The 21,961-nt window shown below is 42.3% G+C and overlaps 1 protein-coding gene across 1 annotated transcript in view; it reads left to right on the forward strand.

Moving 5' to 3' along the window:
- Window positions 1-21,961, forward strand: part of LOC106577051 (glutamate receptor ionotropic, delta-1) — a 354,069-nt gene that overhangs the window by 212,604 nt on the left and 119,504 nt on the right. The gene's annotated exons all lie outside the window — the stretch shown is intronic.

Here is a 21,961-nt window from a genome sequence, read left to right on the forward strand (position 1 = left end):
ATGTTCAAAGTGGTGTTGACTTTTGACTGATATTTAAAATAAATATTATTTTTCTAGAAAAATCTTCAGACAGTCGAATGAAGGAGTGGCAGAATACAATAACTGATACTACTTACTTACTTAAACACAAAAGGTGATTCAAAAAAAAAATCAAAATGTATCCATTCATATTTTCCAACAGGGCTATACATTTGGGTGAGTTTTTTTTTCTCGCCTGAGTAGCCTCGTTTCACTGCCAAAAATAAAATTAAACCATCTAGTGTTCAGCAAAATAACAACACAATGTCAAATAGCCTAGTCAAATAATTAACATCCAATCACATTAACCATTACTCTCTCGCAGAAATTCCACTAACGGTCTGTATGTAGCCAAACGTAGCTGCTGCTCATGTTGGTATCTGTACTGATGGCGCAAAAGCCATGACAGGGAGACATAGTGGAGTGGTAACGCACGTGCAAGCAGTTGCTCACGACGCCACTTGGGTACACTGCAGCATCCACCGAGAGGCTCTTGCTGCCAATGGAATGCCTGACAGCTTGAAAGACGTTTTGGACACTACAGTGAAAATGGTTAACTTTGTTAATTAAAGCAAGGCTCCTGAACTCTCATGTATTTTCTGCACTATGCAATGATATGGGCAGCGAACATGTAATGCTTTAACAACATACAGATGTGCACTGGTTATCAAGGGGCAAAGTATTGACACGTTTTTTTGAATTGAGAGACAAGCTTAAGGTTTTCTTTACTGACCATAATTTTCACTTATCTGACCGCTTGCATGATGACGAGTTTCTCACACGACTAGCCTATAAGGGTGACGTTTTTTCTTGCCTGAATGATCTGAATCTAGGATTACAGGGACTCTCCTCAACTATATTCGATGTGCGGGACAAAATTGAGGCTATGATTAAGAAGTTGGAGCTCTTCTCTGTCTGCATTAACAAGGACAACACATGTCTTTCCATCATTGTATGATTTTTTGTGTGCAAATGAACTCAAGCTTATGGACAATGTCAAATGTGATATAGGGAAGCACCTGAGTGAGTTGGGTGCGCAATTACGCAGGTACTTTCCCAAAACGGATGACACAAACAACTGGATTCGTTATCCCTTTCATGCCCTGCCTCCAGTCCACTTACCGATATCTGAACAAGAGAGCCTATAAAAATGGAATTTAATCAGAAGCCACTGCCAGATTTCTGGATTGGGCTGCGCTCAGAGTATCCTGCCTTGGCAAATCGCGCTATCAAGACACTGATGCCCTTTGCAACCATGTACCTATGTGAGAGTGGATTCTCGGCCCTCACTAGCATGAAAAATATATATACAGGCACAGACTGTGTGTGGAAATGATTTAAGACTGATTTAAGACTCTCTCCAATACAACCCAACATTGCAGAGTTATGTGCATCCTTTCAAGCCCACTCTTCTCATTAACCTGTGGTGAGGTACTCACCATTTTCAAAGAACAAATAAGATTATATATGTAAGATGGTTAAATAAAGAGAAATTATTTATTTATATAATATTATTATTTGTGCCCTGGTCCTATAAGAGCTCTTTGCCACTTCCCACGAGCCGGGTTGTGACAAAAACTCATACTCATTCTTATGAGAGAGAGGTATGTGGCAGTGTCTACAGTCAATCACGGACTGCAAAAGGAAAACCAGCCCCATCACTAAGCCCGAGACCCTGGGTCTCGACCCCGCCGTGTGGACTTCCTGAAGGGCCGCCCCCAGGTTGTGAAGGTAGGTAACAACATCTCCACACCGCTGATCCTCAACACTGGGGCCCCACAAGGGTGCGTTCTCAGCCCTCTCCTGTACTCTCTGTTCACCCATGACTGCGTGGCCATGCACGTCTACAACTCAATCATCAAGTTTGCAGACGACACTACAGTGGTAGGTAGGCTTGATTACCAACAACGACGAGATGGGCCTACAGGGAGGAGATGAGGGCCCTCGGAGTGTGGTGTCAGGAAAATAATCTCATACTCAATGTCAACAAAACAAAGGAGATGATCGTGGACTTCAGGAAACAGAAGAGGGAGCACCCCCCTAGTGGAGAAGGTGGAAAGGTTTCCGTTCCTCGGCGTACACATCACAGACAAACTGAAATGGTCCACCCACACAGACAGTGTGGTGAAGAAGGCGCAGCAGCGCCTCTTCAACCTCAGGAGGCTGAAGAAATTTGGCTTGTCACCAAAAACACTCAAACTTTTACAGATGCACAATCGAGAGCATCCTGTCGGGCCGTATCACCGCCTGGTACAGCAACTGCTCCGCCCACAACTGTAAGGCTCTCCAGAGGGTAGTGAGGTCTACACAACGGATCACCGGGGGCAAACTACCTGCCCTCCAGGACACCTACACCACCAGATGTCACAGGAAGGCCAAAAAGATAAACAAGGACAACAACCACCCAAGCCACTGCCTGTTCACCCCGCTATTGTCCAGAAGGCGAGGTCAGTACAGGTGCATCAAAGCGGGGACCGAGAGACTGAAAAACAGCTTCTATCTCAAGACCATCAGACTGTTAAACAGCCATCACTAACATTGAGTGGTTGCTGCCAACATACTGACTTATCTCTGCCCACTTTAATAATGAAAAAATGGATGTAATAAATGTATCACTAGCCACTTTAAACAATGCCAATTAATATAATGTTTACATACCCTACATTACTCATTTCATATGTATATACTGTACTCTATACCATCTACTGCATCTTGCCTATGCCGGCAGGCCATCGCTCATTTATGTACATATTCTTATTCATTCCTTTACACTTGTGTGTATAAGGTAGTTGTTGTGAAATTGTTAGGTTAGATTACTTGTTAGATATTACTGCACGGTCGGAACTAGAAGCACAAGCATTTCACTACACTCGCATTGACATCTGCTAACCATGTGTATGTGACAAATAAAATTTGATTTGATGTTTAGTAAATGTATATTGTGTGTGTGGCAGGCTTACAATTATGGCAAAAAACAACATTTGAGAGTGCGCTGACCCTTGTGCTAGATGGGGTACGCAGCTGGAGGTTAAATGTTTGAAGGAGTACAGGACTATAAAAAGTTTGGGAATCTCTTGTTTAATGGATATCAAAGGGAATTGTTGTTTGCAGTTCTGCTAGTTCCGCAAGTGTGACAGCCACTTTAGAACTGTGTCCTGATTGTGTAGACCCGCTTGCTTTACTTGTCACCTCCCCTACATGAGCATCAGTGGCAGTCAGTTCCGTTCAAGATTAGGGAAGACGATACATTTTTTATGAGCATGGCCTTATTTCTATTACAGCATATTGGATGATGGTCATTCATATTCCATTCACCCAGCACAAAATAACATTGATAAGTTTAGGCTACTAGATGTGTACACAGTTCACTTTCATAGCAGCCACATACAGCATTATCACTTTGCTTATTGTTAATATTCCTTCTCGCATCTGCGTGCTCTCCTCCGCTCACCTTTTCCCTTCACTTGTGGACATCAGTGCACAACACAACAGCTGTCTGTGAAGAGGCGCAAAAACTTCATACCATAACAGCTAACTGCTACACATTGTCAGCATATTAACGTTTTAGTCAACAAACTAGAACGCGTTACTAAACCCACAGTCCAATACATGGGAGCAATCACGCAGTACAGTCTACATCAAGCAGTTTAGCAGTTACACCGGCAGGCCCCGGTGGCAATAGATTAATAAAACCAAAAGCTTGCCTTGACTTGGAAGAGTTGCACTGTTGGATAGCCTTAGCCAGCTAACTCACATAAATAGCATTCATCTCTGTTTGAGTCAGGTTGCTGAGTAGGCTAAATTATATGCATTAGCTAAGTAAGTGGAAGGTAAATGAAGAAGAAAACATATACAACAAAATGTCTCTCTCTGTCTCTTTCTCTCTGCTGCTTCTCCTTAATTTTTTTAAGAAATGTATATTTTTTAAAACTGTTCAACTATTGTTTTTCTCTATTTGAGTCAACTACTCACCACACTTTATGCCCTGCAGTGCTAGCTAGCTGTAGCTTATGTGTTCAGTACTACATTCATTCTCTGATCCTTTGATTGGATGGAGAATATGTTAGTTCATATTGCAAGAGCTCTGATAGTTTGGAGGACGTTCTCAGGAAGTTGTCTTAATTATTGTGTAAGTCTATGGAAGGGGATGAAAACCATGAGCCTCCTAGGTTTTGTATTGAAGTCAATGTACCCAGAGGAGGATGGAAATTGCTGTCCTCCGGCTAAACCATGGTGCTACCTTAGAAGGTGCTGTTGAGGCTTATGTAGACCATTGCAAAACAGTGTATTTTATCAGTTATTTGGTGACGTGAATATATTTACTATAGTTTTAACTAAAAAGGATATTTGTATTTTTCTGAAATTCACAAAGTTGGATGGTCCTCTGCTTCCTCCTCTAAGGAGCCTCCACTGATGAGCACTAATGGTTGAAAGACCTAGGCTTCCAACACATTTATTTCACCTATAAAGTTACTTCAGATTACTGCTCACGAAGGAAAGAAGACAAGTGATTTAAGAACATATAATGTTCTCTGAGTGTGATCGTGTCAAAACACCTCTCCACTTCTTCTGACTCCTGTCTATCTATAGTCTGAGGAAGCAGCAGGCCATTGATGCTCTAGAAGGTCTTTCACAAAAGCAGCAAAGCAGCACATTAATACCTGGAGAGTATTACTGAGGACAATGAAATATGTGGAGGGGGTTGAGGAAATTATAGCTGTAGCAGGGTGCGTCTATACGGTATCTAGATATAAATATAAGACAGATAACCTATTGTAGCGTTAACATAGTGTATGTGACAGCACTGCTATGTTAACCCTGACAATTATATTCAATGTTTTGACTGCAACCGGTGGATGAGTAGACAGGTATAAATTATAGCATCAGGTGCACACGACAGAGACATTCATTACTATGTAAAGACCTACATTATATTTCATAGAAAGCTAATGAATGCCTTCGAGTCAGCTGATATCTCAGGCTTTGTCAGGTCAAAGATATATTACATCCATCTGTCCACGGCAGATCGAGTAGACAGGGGATCAAAATCAACACACTCCAATAATGGATTTTAAAACCAATAGCCACTTGCAATGACTGACTAAGCTTCCAAAAGCACCTGAAACTCTATCTCTTCAAAGAGTATCTTAAACAATCCCCCACCTCACCTCGACCCCCCCCCAAACTTTTTTTTAAATTAAATAAAACATTTCCTGAACCAACACTTGCACTTCACCCCCCCCCCCCCCCCCCCCCTAAACTTAGCCTTTTTGCCTAAGCTTAACCCAAACCTTAACACTTAATCAAAATTGATGCCTAAACCTAATTACATACAGTGCATTTGGAAAGTATTCAGACCCCTTGACTTTTTCCGCATTTTGTTACGTTACAGCCTTACACTTTTTTTTAAATACAGAAATTCTATAACTTGATTGGAGTCCCCCTGTGGTAAATTGAATTTATTGGAAATTATTTGGAAAAGCACACACCTGTCTATATACGGTCCAAAAGTTGACAGTGCATGTCAGAGCAAAAACCAAGGCATAAGGTCGAAGGAATTGTCCATAAAGCTCTGAGACATGATTGTGTCGAGGCACAGATCTGGCGAAGGGTACAAAATCATTTCTGCAACATTGAAGGTCCACAAGAACACAGTGGCCTCCATCATTCTTAAATGGAAGAAGTTTGGAAATACCAAGACTCTTCCTAGAACTGGCCGCCCGGCCAAACTGAGCAATCGGGGGAGAAGGGCCTTGGTCAGGGTGGTGACTAAGAACCCAATGTTCACTCTGACAGAGCTCCAGAGTTCCACTGTGAATATGGGAGAACCTTCCAGAAGGACAACCATCTCTGCAGCACTCCACCAATCAGGCCTTTATGGTAGTGGCCAGACAAAAGCCACTCCTCATTAAAAGGTACATGACAGGTACATGAGAGTTTGCCAAAATTCACTTAAAGCACTCTCAGACCATGATAAACAAGATTCTCTGGTCTGATGAAACCAAGATTGAACTTTTTGGCCCGTCCAACCTGACAGAGCTTGAGAGGATCTGCAGAGAAGAATGGGAGAAACTCCCCAAAACCAGGTGTGCCAAGCTTGTAGCATCATACCCAAGAAGACTCGAGGATGTAATCACTGCCAAAGGTACTTCACCAAAGTTTTGAGTAAAAGTTTGAATATTTATGTAAATGTGATATTTCTGGGGTTTTCTTTATAAATATGAGGAAATTTTGAAAAACCTGTTTTTGCTTCGTCATTATGGGGTATTGTGTGTAGATTGATGAGGGGAAAAAACTATTTAATCAATTTTAGAATAAGGCTGTAATATAACAAAATGTAGAAAAAGTCAAGGGGTCTGAAACCTTTCCGAATGCACTCTATGTACTTAATTATATGAATGTTAATGCTTTTAATGACTTTCCCATCACTATCCGGCTTCCACCCAGTTACGCAACCCTGTACTTTAGTGGCTGCTGCCCTATATTCATAGACTTGGAATCACTTGTCAATTTAATAATGGAACACTAGTCACTTTAATAATGTTTAAATCATGTTTACATACTGCTTTACTCATCTCATATGTATTTACTGTATTCTATTCTCTTGTATTTTAGTCAATGCCACTCCGACATTGCTCAATCTAATATTTATATATTTCTTCATTCCATTCTTTTACTTTTAGATTTGTGTATTGTTGTGAATTGTTTTTAGATACTACTGCACTGTTGGAGCTAGAAACACAAGCATTTTGCTACACCCGCAATAACATCTGCTAAATATGTGTATGTGACCAATACCATTTGATTTGATGCAATGGTGGGACTAACAGTAATGTAAGTTGTGTTTGTGCAGAACTGATAACGATTTGTCTGTATATATTTCAAATGAGGTATCACTGATGTTCTGTCAAAACTATTGCTGCCACTTCAAGACCCTGGTGCTTGCCTACAGAGCAGCAAGGGGAACTGCACTTCCTAGCTTACGCGTCTTTTTGTCAAACAAACCTTTTTGTGGAAGGTACTATGCAGTACACAGACCCTCCCGCGCAATCAACTTCATTGAGATATGTCTAGTTTCTTTGTAGGCCTATTGGGTGGGAATAATGCGAAGCCAGCTGTATAGTCTATTGGCTGTTTCTGTTTATGAGTCTTTTATTAAAGAATGTGAAACAATGGTGTGTCTCTGTTTGCTGCTTTTCATTAAATCATGCATAGCTGTTCTTTATATGACCTAAAATAAATGTGTTAATATGGGCAGAATATTATCTATAGCATGGCTCTCCAACCCTAATCCTGGAGAGCTACTCTCCTGTAGGTTTTCACTCCAACCCCAGTTATAACTAACCTGATTCAGCTTATCAACTAGCTAATTATTAGAAACAGGTGTGCTAGATTAGGGTTGGAGCAAAAACATACAAGACTGTAGCTCTCCAGGAACAAGGTTGGAGAGCCCTGATCTATAGGCTATAGCATACTGAATTTTGATCAGTTATGAAAATATAACATTTGGACGTTTCAGTTAAAACAGACTCTTTGTCTCATGACTATAGAAATTGGAACATTGTAACTTTAGAGACACAAAATAACAATAGCCTATGATTAAAGGGTAAGGCTATGCTGGGCTCTCACTGTCATCATCATTATTCACATAATTCCAATTCAATCAAGTCACAATTATCAGCTTTGGTATGAGCATGCTTTCTGAGTAAGGAGGGACACATGGGTAGGCCTAACAAAGGAAAATGTCTGAAAACAAAAATGATTATGAAATTTGGACCACAGAAATCAAATGTTTATATCAAATGTCTGTCTTTTCCTTTACATTTTAACAGTCTAATAACAATGTAATATAGGACAACATCATAAAATCCATTTGGCCTATGTTTCATTTAGTGTCATTATGATATGGAAAATGTGGGCTATTTCAAAAGAACAGAATACCATATTTTGAGTTGACTGTATAGGCTATTATACTAAAGATCTGTCCGAGGTTCAACTTTAAGGCAAGGGCATCTTTTAAAACTATTTTAATATTTACCTCATGTCTTGATAATATGAATTATAATGTAAACCATTTTGTTTTGAAATCAGCATTTGTCCATCTCCCATTGTTCCCATTTTCATTAAAAAAAACATGCATGAGAGAGTCAACATTGGAATGTTGATTTTTGGGGGGGTTATTTTAAATACATGTTTTAGGCTTAATTATTTTTGCCCTATCAAACAAGCTTATTTATTCATAAATAAATTGTTTATAGTGAATGGTTGGTGTTAATGTATGGTGTAAAAAATAGATACATCTAAAATACATTCTTTGAAAGAAAAACCCAGAGCCTTCAGCTTTTATATAACCATATAAACAGACGTATATACAATATTCTGCTCATATGAACACATTTATTTTTATTTCTGTAGGCTATATATACAATGTTCTGAACTTATGAATGAAAATAAATACAATATTTATAGCCATACATGATTGAATAAAAAGCGGTAAATATACATATTGTTTCACATTCTTTAATAACAGACTCATGAACCCAATCAGGCAATAGTAAACATAGACAATACTGTTTCACATTCTTTAATAACAGACTCAATGTGTTGTAGCCTAATGCTGATGAAAGCGAAAGAATAGTGGAGTAAGGAGTTAGCTTTTGCTGCGGTGTTCGAAGTGAAATGTTACACGTTGCGGTGGTGCTTCGCCCTCCCTACCTTCAGGCTATGCTCAAACCCTACACCCAAACACTCTTTTCGGACACCTCTGGTTCTTGGCCATATGGGGGTCAGCAACCGCTCATCCCAGTCAAATCTCTTCTCCCTCCTGGCACGCCAATGGTAGAACGAGCTTCCCCCTGACATTAGGACATTATCTTCTGAAAACTTCTGAAAACCCACCTCTTCTTGAAGTATCATGATTTATCCCACAGCACCCCTCCTCTCAACGATGAGCTTTGTGATTTACATAAATTCACTGAAAACCCACAGTAAAACTTGGTTATATTAACAGTATTGCACTTTTCATGTAGCCTACTTTTGGCCAGTTAATAGCCTAACCTCCGATCATGCAACATTATGGACTACGTTCAAATCCTGTTGCTGCAGGATTATTTTGTCTTGACATTATAGGTCAAAGAGCCTACATCTGTAGCTACTTCATTGAGGATAAAAGTATTTATTCCATTCCAGCCATTACAATGACCCCCGTCCTGCTATAGCTCGTCACACCAGCCTCCTCTGATGTGTAGGCTAATCCGTTATTAATATTTAAGAACTAAGCTGTGGTATATATTACTTGCTCCTTTTCCAACATTGTGTAAATCATAGTGCCAAGACTTGACCTAACCTGAACAGGACAAAGTCGTGACAAGCAGTCAGAAAAAACATGAACACTATTCCAAACACACGTTGATATCAAAACTTTGGTCCATAGCCCATAGCTCCATTGCATTTGGTATAGCTCTCGTGTTCTTATTCTGTTGGAATGTAGGCATTTATGGAGCATCAATAGCTAGTGAAGTGGGGATTTAGGCTATCTCAGCTTTGAATCTGTTATGGTAGCAGTGAATCTCTGCAGAAGTGCTGAAATGGGTGTTTGTCCTTAGATGGCTACTGTCACGGCTGTCGTAGGAATGAGCGGACCAAAGTGCAGCGTGTGTGTCGTTCCACATTTTATTTATACTGTGAAACTATGCAATACATAAATAAACTGAATGACCAACAACAACAACAACAACAACAACAACAACAACAACAACAAACCGTGACGCAGCGGTGAAACATACACTACTCAAAATTAATCTCCCACAAACCCAGGTGGGACAAACACCACTTAAATATGACTTCCAATTAGAGACAACGATGACCAGCTGCCTCTAATTGGAGAGCATCTCAAACAAAGCCCAACATAGAAATACAAAAACTAGAACAACCCAACATAGAAATACAAAACTAGAAAATAACAGCATAGAAAAACTAAACTAGAAAACCCCCCTGTCACGCCCTGACCTACTCTACCATAGAAAATAACAACTTACTATGGTCAGGACGTGACAGCTACAGTCAGTGGATGTTGTGTTTAGACTAGAGTTGCTACAGTAATGTTGTCACACTGACTGTTTGGCTGTTTGCTTTTATCTCTGTTAAAGCAGCTGGTTTTGTGTCCTCTGGGGTAAACTCAGACAGTGTTAAATCATGTGTGTTACTAACCAGGTTTCCAACCTTTTTATGCAAGTAAAGTACATGTCGGAAAAAAATGTCATGACAGGCCTGATGGAAAAAGCTAATTTGTCTGTAATCTTTCCAAATGTTGACAAAACAAAATAAGCTAGACAAGGTGGGATCTTTTTGTGTCTGTACAATTCAGTATGTGAGAAATGTTGGTGGAAACATATGCACAAATATTGATATAATAACCATTATATCGAAGTAAACTTGGAGTCACGAGAAGACATGTTGTGTGGTCCTCCCACTATGACTCATCGGGAAAGCATGCAGTTTATTAGGCTACAGATTAAATAAATGATGATAAACTTTACAGGATGGTGAAAGTGCAAGGTGATGCTCCTTTCCAGTAAATGTCGAGGATTTTATTCTGGTGACATGATCATCGATGCTTGGCTGCCGCGGACAAATAAAAATAAGAAATACTTTTGTCCCTAATAATCTCATCATGTAGGCTATACCCTCCTACGTGTTGTTTATTATCTATGCATAGTAACTTTACCCCTACAACGTTCATATTACCTCAATTACCTCAACTAACCTGTACCCCCGCACATTGACTCAGTACCGTTACCCCCTGTATAGAGCCTCGTTGTTGTCATTTTATTGTGTTACTTTTTTTAAACTTTAGTTTATGCAGTAAATATTTGATTAACTCTTATTTCCTTAAAACTGCATTGTTGGTTAAGGGCTTGTAAGTAAGCATTTCACAGTAAGGTTGTATTCGGCACATTTGACAAATACATATTTATTTTATTAGATTTATAGACCTATAAGCACTGTATCTGTGAGCTGTTGGCTATGTGCCAATACCAGAGTGGGCACACTCACTATATAAGGCAAACATTTTTCATGGGAAAACCATCATTAGAGATGAAAATGTGATGGAAACCCAATTAGCTTGTATTTTTTATTTGGTACATGGGAATTCAAACGGTATTTTTATGTGCACTACATCATCATGCACAGCTTTCTATCCTCAACAAGTTAATTTGATGGGAACATCTCTGATGTGAATATGTGCATATTTTTTTAATGCATATTTTAGAATATTCACATGAAAATCTGTCGCCAATTGGATGGAAACCTAGGTAGTGATGCCCATGTATTCACATCTGAGTGAATGTATCAATGGCATCCCTTTTAAATGCCTCCTCTCTATTTCCCTTATCTTTTCCCATTTGTAACTCATAACTTTTTAGTTTAAGTGTAGGGTTTTGTAATGTATTACTTAGTTAGCAATAGTTTCCACATTGTTTGCCTACAAGTGCTAGAGGAATAGTGTCCCACCCAGATTATTACAATTTCAAAATTATATTTTCTTGCATGTTCATTCAAAATAGATTGTAATCCCATGTATGCCTGTGCTGTATAAACATCTCCAACAGTTGCCATCTGGAGAATGATGCTGCTTTTTATTGGGGATGTGACCTGCATCTCTCCAGATTGGTAGAATTGCAGGGACGTGCAGTAGTTGAATTAATGGCACAGTGAAGTACACAAGTTTTACATAAATACCCTCTGTCTGGCCAATACTGTCCTATCCCTGCAACTTTCATCCCTGTTCTTGGACCATGAATCATCAACAGAGTACACTGATGTTTCTGCTATTTTTTACTTTGAAAAGCCCACAAATAGAGTCAATTTTGAGGAGTAAAGACAAAAACTTAACTCTTCAACTGAAAAACTAACTTCTTTCAGTTTGCATTTACGGATTACGCCTTCTGCAGTCACCAAAGCAGACAGAGAACAGCAAAACGAAGTGAATCATTCATTCTACCCTCTCCTCTACTCTGCTTGTCGTCTTGCAGTGAAGTGACATTGACAAATATGAAGTAGTGTGTTTACATTAGGCTTTTGACCACAACCAAGAGACAGTTTAGAGGACGTGTTGTACTGGATCTGTGCTGGAACTCTTTCAAGAGGCAAGAATGTCATTGTTGAGTTGAATGCACGATAATTGAAACCATTGTGGTGTGTTCAGTGGAAGTCAAATCAGGTCACTTTTGTTATCAACTGTTACTCTCTTCAGTCCCTCAGGACTGAAACCTTTGCCGGTTTCTATCCCTGTCTTTATCAGCAACAAACCTCTGATGCCAGGTGAAAACAAATATCTTCTCAATCAATGACATCAACTGACCAAGAAGAAGAGAAAACTAGCAAAAACTGTAGGCATCTTTTAAAACTAACATCTACTTCGAAAAAAATTAAGATCTAAATATTAAAATATAAACATCTAAATATTGAGAAAGGCTATTGGAATGTGCATATACACTGAGTGTACAAAATATTAGAAACCTGTGCTCTTTCCATTACATAGACAGACCAGGTGAATCCAGGTGAAATCTATGACCCCTTATTGATGTCACCTGTTAAATCCACTTCAATCAGTGTAGATGAAGTGGAGCAGACAGAATAAAGAAGGATTTTTAAGCCTTGAGAGAATTGAGATATGAATTGTGCATGTGTGCCATTCAAAGGCTAATGGGCAAGACAAAATATTTAAGTGTCTATGAACGGGATATAGTAGTAGGGGCCCGGCGCACCGGTTTGAGTGGGTCAAGAACATCAATGCTGCTGGGTTTTTCACTCTCAATTGTTTCCCACATGTATCAAGAATGATCCACTACCCAAGGACATCCAGACAACTTGTTTGAAGCATAAAATCAAATGAAATCAAATGTTATTGGTCACACACATATTTAGCAGATGTTATTGCGAATGTAGCGAAATGCTTGTGTTCCTAGCTCCAACAGTGCAGTAATATCTAACAATTCACAACAATAAAAACTCATCTAAAAGTCAAATAATGGAATTAATAAATATATAAATATTAGGACGAGCAATGTCGGATTGGCATTGGCAAAAATACAGTGGAATAGAATACAGTATATACCGTTGAAGTCGGAAGTTTACATACAGCTGTAAGGGAGTGCATAACTGGCGGCAGGGAAGTCAGGCGCAGGAGAGCAAAATTGGGTAATCAACGGAGCAGTTTTATTCATAAAAACACACCAGAAACCAGAACAACAAACAAATAGGTACAAAACCCGTCGCGCACCAGAGAAAACGTGCACATGCACTTACAACAAACAATTCTGCACAAAGACATGGGGGGAACAGATGGTTAAATACACAACATATAATGGGGGAAATTGAGACCAGGTGTGTGAGAAGACAAGACAAAACAAATGGAAAATGAAAAGTGCATCGATGATGGCTAGAAGACCGGCGACGCCGAGCGCCGCCCGAACAAGGAGAGGAACCAACTTCTGCGGGAGTCTTGACAACAGCTTTGCCAAATACATTTCAACTCAGATTTTCACAATTCCTGACACAGTAAAAAATCCCTGTCTTAAGTCAGTTAGGATCACCACTTTATTTTAAAAATGGGAAATGTCAGAATAATAGTTGACAGAATTATTTATTTCAGCTTTTATTTCTTTCATCACATTCCCAGTGGGTCAGAAGTTTACATACACTCAATTAGTATTTGGTAGCATTGCCTTTAAATTGTTTAACTTGGGTCAAACGTTTTGGGTAGCATTCCACAAGCTTCCCACAATAAGTTGGGTGAATTTTGACCCATTCCTCCATACAGAGCTGGTGTAGCTGAGTCAGGTTTGTAGGCCTACTTGCTCGCACAAGCTTTTTCAGTTCTGCCCACAAATTTTCTATAGGATTGAGGTCAGGGCTTTATGATGGCCACTCCAATAGCTTGACTTTTTTGTCCTTAAGCCATTTTGCCACAACTTTGGAAGTATGCTTGGGGTCATTGTCCATTTGGAAGACCCATTTGCGACCAAGCTTCAACTTCCTGACTGATGTCTTGTGATGTTGCTTCAATATAGCCACATAATTTTCCTACTTCATGATGCCATCTATTTTGTGAAGTGCACCAGTCCCTCCTGCAGCAAAGCACCCCCACAACATTTACTTTTTACATTTACGTCATTTAGCAGACGCTCTTATCCAGAGCGACTTACAAATTGGTGCATTCACCTTATGATATCCAGTGGAACAACCACTTTACAATAGTACATCTATATCCTTTTTTTGGGGGGGGGGGGGGGGGGGGGGGGGGTTAGAAGGATTACTATATCCTATCCAAGGAATTCGTTAAAGAGGTGGGGTTTCAGGTGTCTACGGAAGGTGGTGATTGACTCCGCTGTCCTGGCGTCGTGAGGGAACTTGTTCCACCTTTGGGTTGCCAGGTCAGCGAACAGTTTTGACTGGGCTGAGCGGGAACTGTGCTTCCGCAGAGGTAGGGGGGCCAGCAGGCCAGAGGTGGATGAACGCAGTGCCCTTGTTTGGGTGTAGGGCCTGATCAGAGCCTGAAGGTATGGAGGTGCCGTTCCCCTCACAGCTCCGTAGGCAAGCACCATGGTCTTGTAGCAGATGCGAGCTTCAACTGGAAGCCAGTGGAGTGTGCGGAGGAGCGGGGTGACGTGAGAGAACTTGGGAAGGTTGAACACCAGACGGGCTGTGGCGTTCTGGATGAGTTGTAGGGGTTTAATGGCACAGGCAGGGAGCCCCGCCAACAGGGAGTTGCAGTAATCCAGACGGGAGATGACAAGTGCCTGGATTAGGTCCTGCGCCGCTTCCTGTGTAAGGCAGGGTCGTACTCTGCGAATGTTGTATAGCATGAACCTACAGGATCGGGTCACCGCCTTGATGTTAGCGGAGAACGACAGGGTGTTGTCCAGGGTCACGCCGAGGCTCTTAGCACTCTGGGAGGAGGACACAATGGAGTTGTCCACCGTGATGGCGAGATCATGGAAAGGGCAGTGATATGTCTGCCAGACATGCAGAGATGCGACTCGCCACCTGGTTATCAGAAGGGGGAAAGGAGAAGATTAATTGTGTGTCGTCTGTGTAGCAATGATAGGAGAGACCATGTGAGGATATGACAGAGCCAAGTGACTTGGTGTATAGCGAGAATAGGAGAGGGCCTAGAACTGAGCCCTGGGGGACACCAGTGGTGAGAGCACGTGGTGCGGAGACGGATTCTCGCCACGCCACCTGGTAGGAGCGACCTGTCAGGTAGGACGCAATCCAAGAGTGAGCCGCGCCGGAGATACCCAACTCGGACAGGGTGGAGAGGAGGATCTGATGGTTCACAGTATCAAAGGCAGCAGATAGGTCTAGAAGGATGAGAGCAGAGGAGAGAGAGTTAGCTTTAGCAGTGCGGAGAGCCTCCGTGACACAGAGAAGAGCAGTCTCAGTTGAATGACCAGCCTTGAAACCTGACTGATTGGGATCGAGAAGGTCATTCTGAGAGAGATAGCAGGAGAGCTGGCCAAGGACGGCACGTTCAAGAGTTTTGGAGAGAAAAGAAAGAAGGGATACTGGTCTGTAGTTGTTGACATCGGAGGGATCGAGTGTAGGTTTTTTGAGAAGGGGTGCAACTCTCGCTCTCTTGAAGACGGAAGGGACGTAGCCAGCGGTCAAGGATGAGTTGATGAGCGAGGTGAGGTAAGGGAGAAGGTCTCCGGAAATGGTCTGGAGAAGAGAGGAGGGGATAGGGTCAAGCGGGCAGGTTGTTGTGCGGCCGGCCGTCACAAGACGTGAGATTTCATCTGGAGAGAGAGGGGAGAAAGAGGTCAAAGCATAGGGTAGGGCAATGTGAGCAGGACCAGCGGTGTCGTTTGACTTAGCAAATGAGGATCGGATGTCGTCGACCTTCTTTTCAAAATAGTTGACGAAGTCATCCGCAGAGAGGGAGGAGGGGGGGAGGGGGAGGAGGATTCAGGAGGGAGGAGAAGGTGGCAAAGAGCTTCCTAGGGTTAGAGGCAGATGCTTGGAATTTAGAGTGGTAGAAAGTGGCTTTAGCAGCAGAAACAGAGGAGGAAAATGTAGAGAGGAGGGAGTGAAAAGATGCCAGGTCCGCAGGGAGGCTAGTTTTCCTCCATTTCCGCTCGGCTGCCCGGAGCCCTGTTCTGTGAGCTCGCAATGAGTCGTCAAGCCACGGAGCAGGAGGGGAGGACCGAGCCGGTCGGGAGGATAGGGGACATAGAGAGTCAAAGGATGCAGAAAGGGAGGAGAGGAGGGTTGAGGAGGCAGAATCAGGAGATTGGTCGGAGAAGAATTGAGCAGAGGGAAGAGATGATAGGATGGAAGAGGAGAGAGTAGCAGGAGAGAGAGAGCGAAGGTTGCGACGGCGCAATACCATCTGAGTAGGGGCAGAGTGAGTAGTGTTGGAGGAGAGCGAGAGGGAAAAGGATACAAGGTAGTGATCGGAGACTTGGAGGGGAGTTGCAGTGAGATTAGTAGAAGAACACCATCTAGTGAAGATGAGGTCAAGCGTATTGCCTGCCTTGTGAGTAGGGGGGGACGGTGAGAGGGTGAGGTCAAAAGAGGAGAGGAGTGGAAAGAAGGAGGCAGAGAGAAATGAGTCAAAGGTAGACGTAGGGAGGTTAAAGTCACCCAGAACTGTGAGGGGTGAGCCATCCTCAGGAAAGGAACTTATCAAGGCATCAAGCTCATTGATGAACTCTCCAAGGGAACCTGGAGGGCGATAAATGGTAAGGATGTTAAGCTTGAATGGGCTAGTGATTGTGACAGCATGGAATTCAAATGAGGAGATAGACAGATGGGTCAGGGGAGAAAGAGAGAATGTCCACTTGGGAGAGATGAGGATTCCAGTGCCACCACCCCGCTGACCAGATGCTCTTGGGGTGTGCGAGAACACGTGGTCGGACGAGGAGAGAGCAGTAGGAGTAGCAGTGTTTTCTGTGGTAATCCATGTTTCCGTCAGCGCCAAGAAGTCGAGGGACTGGAGGGTAGCATAGGCTGAGATTAACTCTGCCTTGTTGGCCGCAGACCGGCAGTTCCAGAGGCTGCCAGAGACCTGGAACTCCACGTGGGTCGTGCGCGCTGGGACCACCAGGTTAGAGTGGCAGCGGCCACGCGATGTGAAGCGTTTGTATGGCCTGTGCAGAGAGGAGAGAACAGGGATAGACCGACACATAGTTGATAGGCTACAGGAGAGGCTACGCTAATGCAAAGGAGATTGGCATGAAAATTAACTAAACAAATGGAGAAGCGAGAGAGCAGGGCCTCCCTCACTAACAATTCACTGAAACACTAAAACGCTAAAATATAACTTTTCTAGCTACCACTAGAAATTAAAATTGATGTAAACTACAGTGGTTCAATGATGCTGCCACCCCCGTGCTTCACGGTTGGGATGGTGTTCTTCAGCTTGCAAGCCTCCCCCTTTTTCCTCCAAACATAACAATGGTCATTATGGCCAAACAGTTCCATTTTTGTTTCATCAGACCAGAGGACATTTCTCCAAAAAGTACAATCTTTGTCCCCATGTGAAGTTACAAACCGTATTCTGGCTTTTTTTATGGCGGTTTTGGAGCAGTGGCTTCCTCCTTGCTGAGCGGCCTTTCATGTAATGTCGATATAGGACTCGTTTTACTGTGGATATAGATACTTTTGTACCTGTTTCCTCCAGCATCTTCACAAGGTCCTTTGCTGTTGTTCTGGGATTGATTTGCACTTTTCACACCAAAGTACGTTCCTCTCTAGGAGACAGATCACATCTCCTTCCTGAGGGGTATGACGGCTGTGTGGTCCCATGGTGTTTATACTTGTTATTGTTTGTACAGATGAATGTGGTACCTTCAGGCATTTGGAAATTTCTCTCAAGGATGAACCAGACTTTTGGAGGTCTACATTTTTTTCCTGAGGTCTTGGCTGATTTCTTTTGATTTTCCCATGATGTCAAGCAAAGAGGCACTGAGTTTGAAGGTTGACCTTGAAATACATCCACAGATACACCTCAATTGACTCAAATGATGTCAATTAGCCTATCAGAAGCTTCTAAAGCCATGATATTATTTTCTGGAATTTTCAAAGCTTTTTAAAGGGACAGTCAACTTAGTGTATGTAAACTTCTGACACTACTGTAATTGTGATACAGTGAATTTTAAGTGAAAAAATCGGTCTGTAAAAATTACTTGCATCATGCACACAGTAGATATCCTTACCGACTTGACAAAACTATAGTTTGTTAACAAGAAATTTATGGAGTGGTTGAAAAACACGTTTTTTAATGACTCCAACCTAACACGGAACCCAAACCGGCTGCGTGCGAGCACCATCGTGCGCCGTCATGCATAAATGTATTTTGTCCCCCCACAGCAAACGTGATCACGACACGCAGGTTAAAATATCAAAACAAAGTCTGAACCAATTATATTATTTTGGGAACAGGTCAAAAAGCGTTAAACATTTACGACAATTTAGCTAGCTAGTTTGCACTTGCTAGCTAATTTGTCCTTTTTAACTAGCTTGCTGTTTCTAGCTAATTTGTCCTGGGATATAAACATTGAGTTGTTATTTTACCTGAAATGCACAAGGTCCTCTACTCCGCCAGTTAATCCACACATAAAACGGTCAACCAAATCGTTTCTAGTCATTTTCTTCTCTTGACTTTATATTGCTCGCCTACAACTTTCATAAATTAGGTGTATTACTGCCACTGACCTCGTTCGTCTTTCAGTCACCCACGTGGGTATAACCAATGAGGAGTGGCACGGGGGTACCTGCTTCTATAAACCAATGAGGAGGGCAGGCAGTCTCCCCTGCGGTTGTGGGCGGTGCAGTTGCCTTACCAGGCGGTGATATAGCCCGGAAAGATACTCTCAACTGTGCATCTGTAAAAGTTTGTGAGGGTCTTAGGGGCCAAGCTAAATTTCTGAGGTTGAATAGGTGCTGTTGTGCCTTCTTCACCACACTGTCTGTGTGGGTGGACCATTTCAGATCGTCAGTGATGTGTATGCCAAGGAACTTTTTCCTGAAGTTCACTATCACTTCCTTAGTTTTGTTGACGTTGAGGGAGAGGTTATTTTCCTGGCACCACTCCACCAGGGCACTCACCTCCTCCCTGTAGGCTGTCTGGTCATTGGTGGTAATCAGGCCTACGGTTGTTTCATCTGCAAACTTGATGATAGAGTTGGAGGCGTGTGTGGCCACGCAGTCATGGATGAACAGGGAGTAGAGGAGGGGGCTGAGCATGCGCACTTGCGGATCCCTTGTGTTGAGGATCAGTGAAGTGGAGGGGTTGTTTCCTACCTTCAACACCTGGGGGCGGCCCGTCAGGAAGTCCAGGACCCAGTTGCATAGGGCAGTGTTCGGACCCAGGGCCCCAAAGCTTGATGATGAACTTGGAGGGTACTATGGCTGAGCTATAGTCAATGAACAGCATTCTTACATAGGTATTCCTTTTGTCCAGATGGCGATTGCATCGCAATGGTGATTGCATCGTCTGTGGATCTATTGGGGCGGAGAGCAAATTGAAGTGAGTCTAGGGTGTCAGGTAAGGTAGAGGTGATATGATCCTTAACTAGCCTCTCAAAATACTTCATGATGACAGAAGTGAGTGCTCCGGGGCGATAGCAATTTAGTTCAGTCACCTTTGCTTTTTTGGGTATAGGAACAATGGTGGACATCTTGAAGGAAGTGGCGACAGCAGACTGGGATAAGGACAAATATTGAATATGTCCGGAAACCCTCCAGCCAGCTGGTCAGCGCATGCTCTGAGGACGCGGCTAGTGATGCCGTCTGGACCGGCAGCCTTGCAATGGTTAACACGCTTAAATGTCTTACTCACGTCGACCATGGGGAACGAGAGCCCACAGTCCATGGATTCCGATTGCTCAGACCAGTGTTGAATAGACCTTAGCACGGATACTTCCTGTTTGAGTTTCTGCCTATAAGAAGGGAGGAGCAATATTGAGTCGTTATCTGATTTGCCGAAGGGAGGGCTGGGGAGGGCCTTGTAGGCATCCCGGAAGAGAGAATAGAAGTGGTCGAGTGTTTTCCCAGTGCGAGTACTACAGTCAATGTGTTGATAGAACTTCGGTAGCATTTTCCTCAAATTTGCTTTGTTTAATAAATCCCCAGCTACAATAAATGCGGCCTCAGGATATGGGGTTTCCAGTTTGCATAAAGTCCAGTGTAGTTCCTTGAGGGCCGTAGTTGTATCGGCTAGAGGGGGAATATACACAGCTGTGACTAAAAACCGAGAGAACTATCTTGGGAGGTGATACGGTTGGCATCTGATTGTGAGGTATTGTAGGTCAGGTGAACAAAAGGACTTGAGTTTTTGTATGTTATTACAATCACACCATGAGTGGTTAATATTGAAACATAGACCAGTTCTTTATTCATGTCTGCGTGATTTACTGAGAACCCAGCTGGCTGTATGGACAGAGACAGTATATCCGGTGAGAGCCATGATTCTGTGAAACAGAGTATGTTACAGTCCCTGATGTTACTCTGAAAGGAGCTCCTCGCCCTGAGCTCATCTTCTTTATTGTCCAGAGACTGAACATTAGCGAGCAATATACTCAGAAGCGATGGATGTGGTGCCCGCTTCCTGAGACAGACTAGAAGTCCTCTCCGAATACCTCTTCTCCGCTGGCGGCATCTTGGAGCATTCTCTGGGATAAGTTCAATTGCCCTGGGGGTTCAAACAAAGGGTCCAATTTGGGAAAGTTGTTTTCCTGGTCGTAATTCTGGTGAGTTACCGCCACTCTGATATCCAAAAGTTCTTTCTGCCTCTATGTAATAACACAAAAACGTTCTGGGCTAATAATGTTTGAAATAACACACAAAAAAAAACAAAATACAGCAAAGGTGCTTAGGAGCTAGAGCAGAGCTGCCATGTCTGTCGCCGCCATCTTACTAGCATTGGAGTCAACATGGGCCAGCATCACTGTGGAACGCTTTCGACACCTTGTAGACTATGCCCCTAAGAATTGAGGCTGTTCTGAGGGGAAAAGGAGATGCATCTAAATATTAGGTGTTCCTTATGTTAGGTACACTCAGTATATAATACCTATATAAAGTCACATTTATTGTAGTAAATAACAACTGGCCCTGGATGCGTCATGCTCCTCCCTAGGCGGTGTCGAGATTACCTGGGCTTCATAATGAGTGTGGAGTGGGACATCTGTCACTGCCCTCTTTATGGCCTGCTCTCTTCTCAGAGGAGGAGGTATTAGACTGGTATTAGGTGGGAGATTGATTTAGCTGCCGCACACCGCAGGAGATTGGCCTTAAAGGGATACTTTGAGATTTTGGCAATGATGACAGTTATCGACTTCCCCAGAGTCAGATAAACTTGTGAATTAAAATTGCATGTCTCTGCATGCAGTTTGAAGGTAGTTGCTAACTAGCGCTAGCACAACTGCCAGTTAGCATTAGTGCAATGACAAGAAGTTTATGGGTATCTGCTAGGATGCTAGAGACTTAAAAAAGAGACTTAAACAGAGACTTGAAAAATGTATCCACGAGTTCATCTGACTCTGGGGAAGTAGATACAGTGCCTCATTGCCAAAATCCTGAAGTATCCCTTTAACGCATTGAGAAAGTCAGAGACAGTTCAAAGTATTGCATCCATTTTATTATTTTTCACTAAATGTAGAGGTATAAAACAACAGGAACCATTTTTGGACCCGATATCTTTATAAAAAATCGAAGTAAAATCTTACTGCTGGCAATTTCAATAGCATACCTCCCCATAATGAGAGAGAATAAAATGAAAGCGTAAATTGATAACACTCAAAACCACCAATTCCTATGATTTACATGATTAAACAAGGCAAACGTGAGAATAATATTTGTTGCGAAAAACTTTTTCATTTAATTGTGTGAATAAGGTAGGAAACAACATGTGAAAATTGTTTTGGAAATCTCTTGG

Source organism: Salmo salar, chromosome 18, assembly GCF_965601325.2.
Source record: "Salmo salar chromosome 18, fSalSal1, whole genome shotgun sequence".
Taxonomy (NCBI): domain Eukaryota; kingdom Metazoa; phylum Chordata; class Actinopteri; order Salmoniformes; family Salmonidae; genus Salmo; species Salmo salar.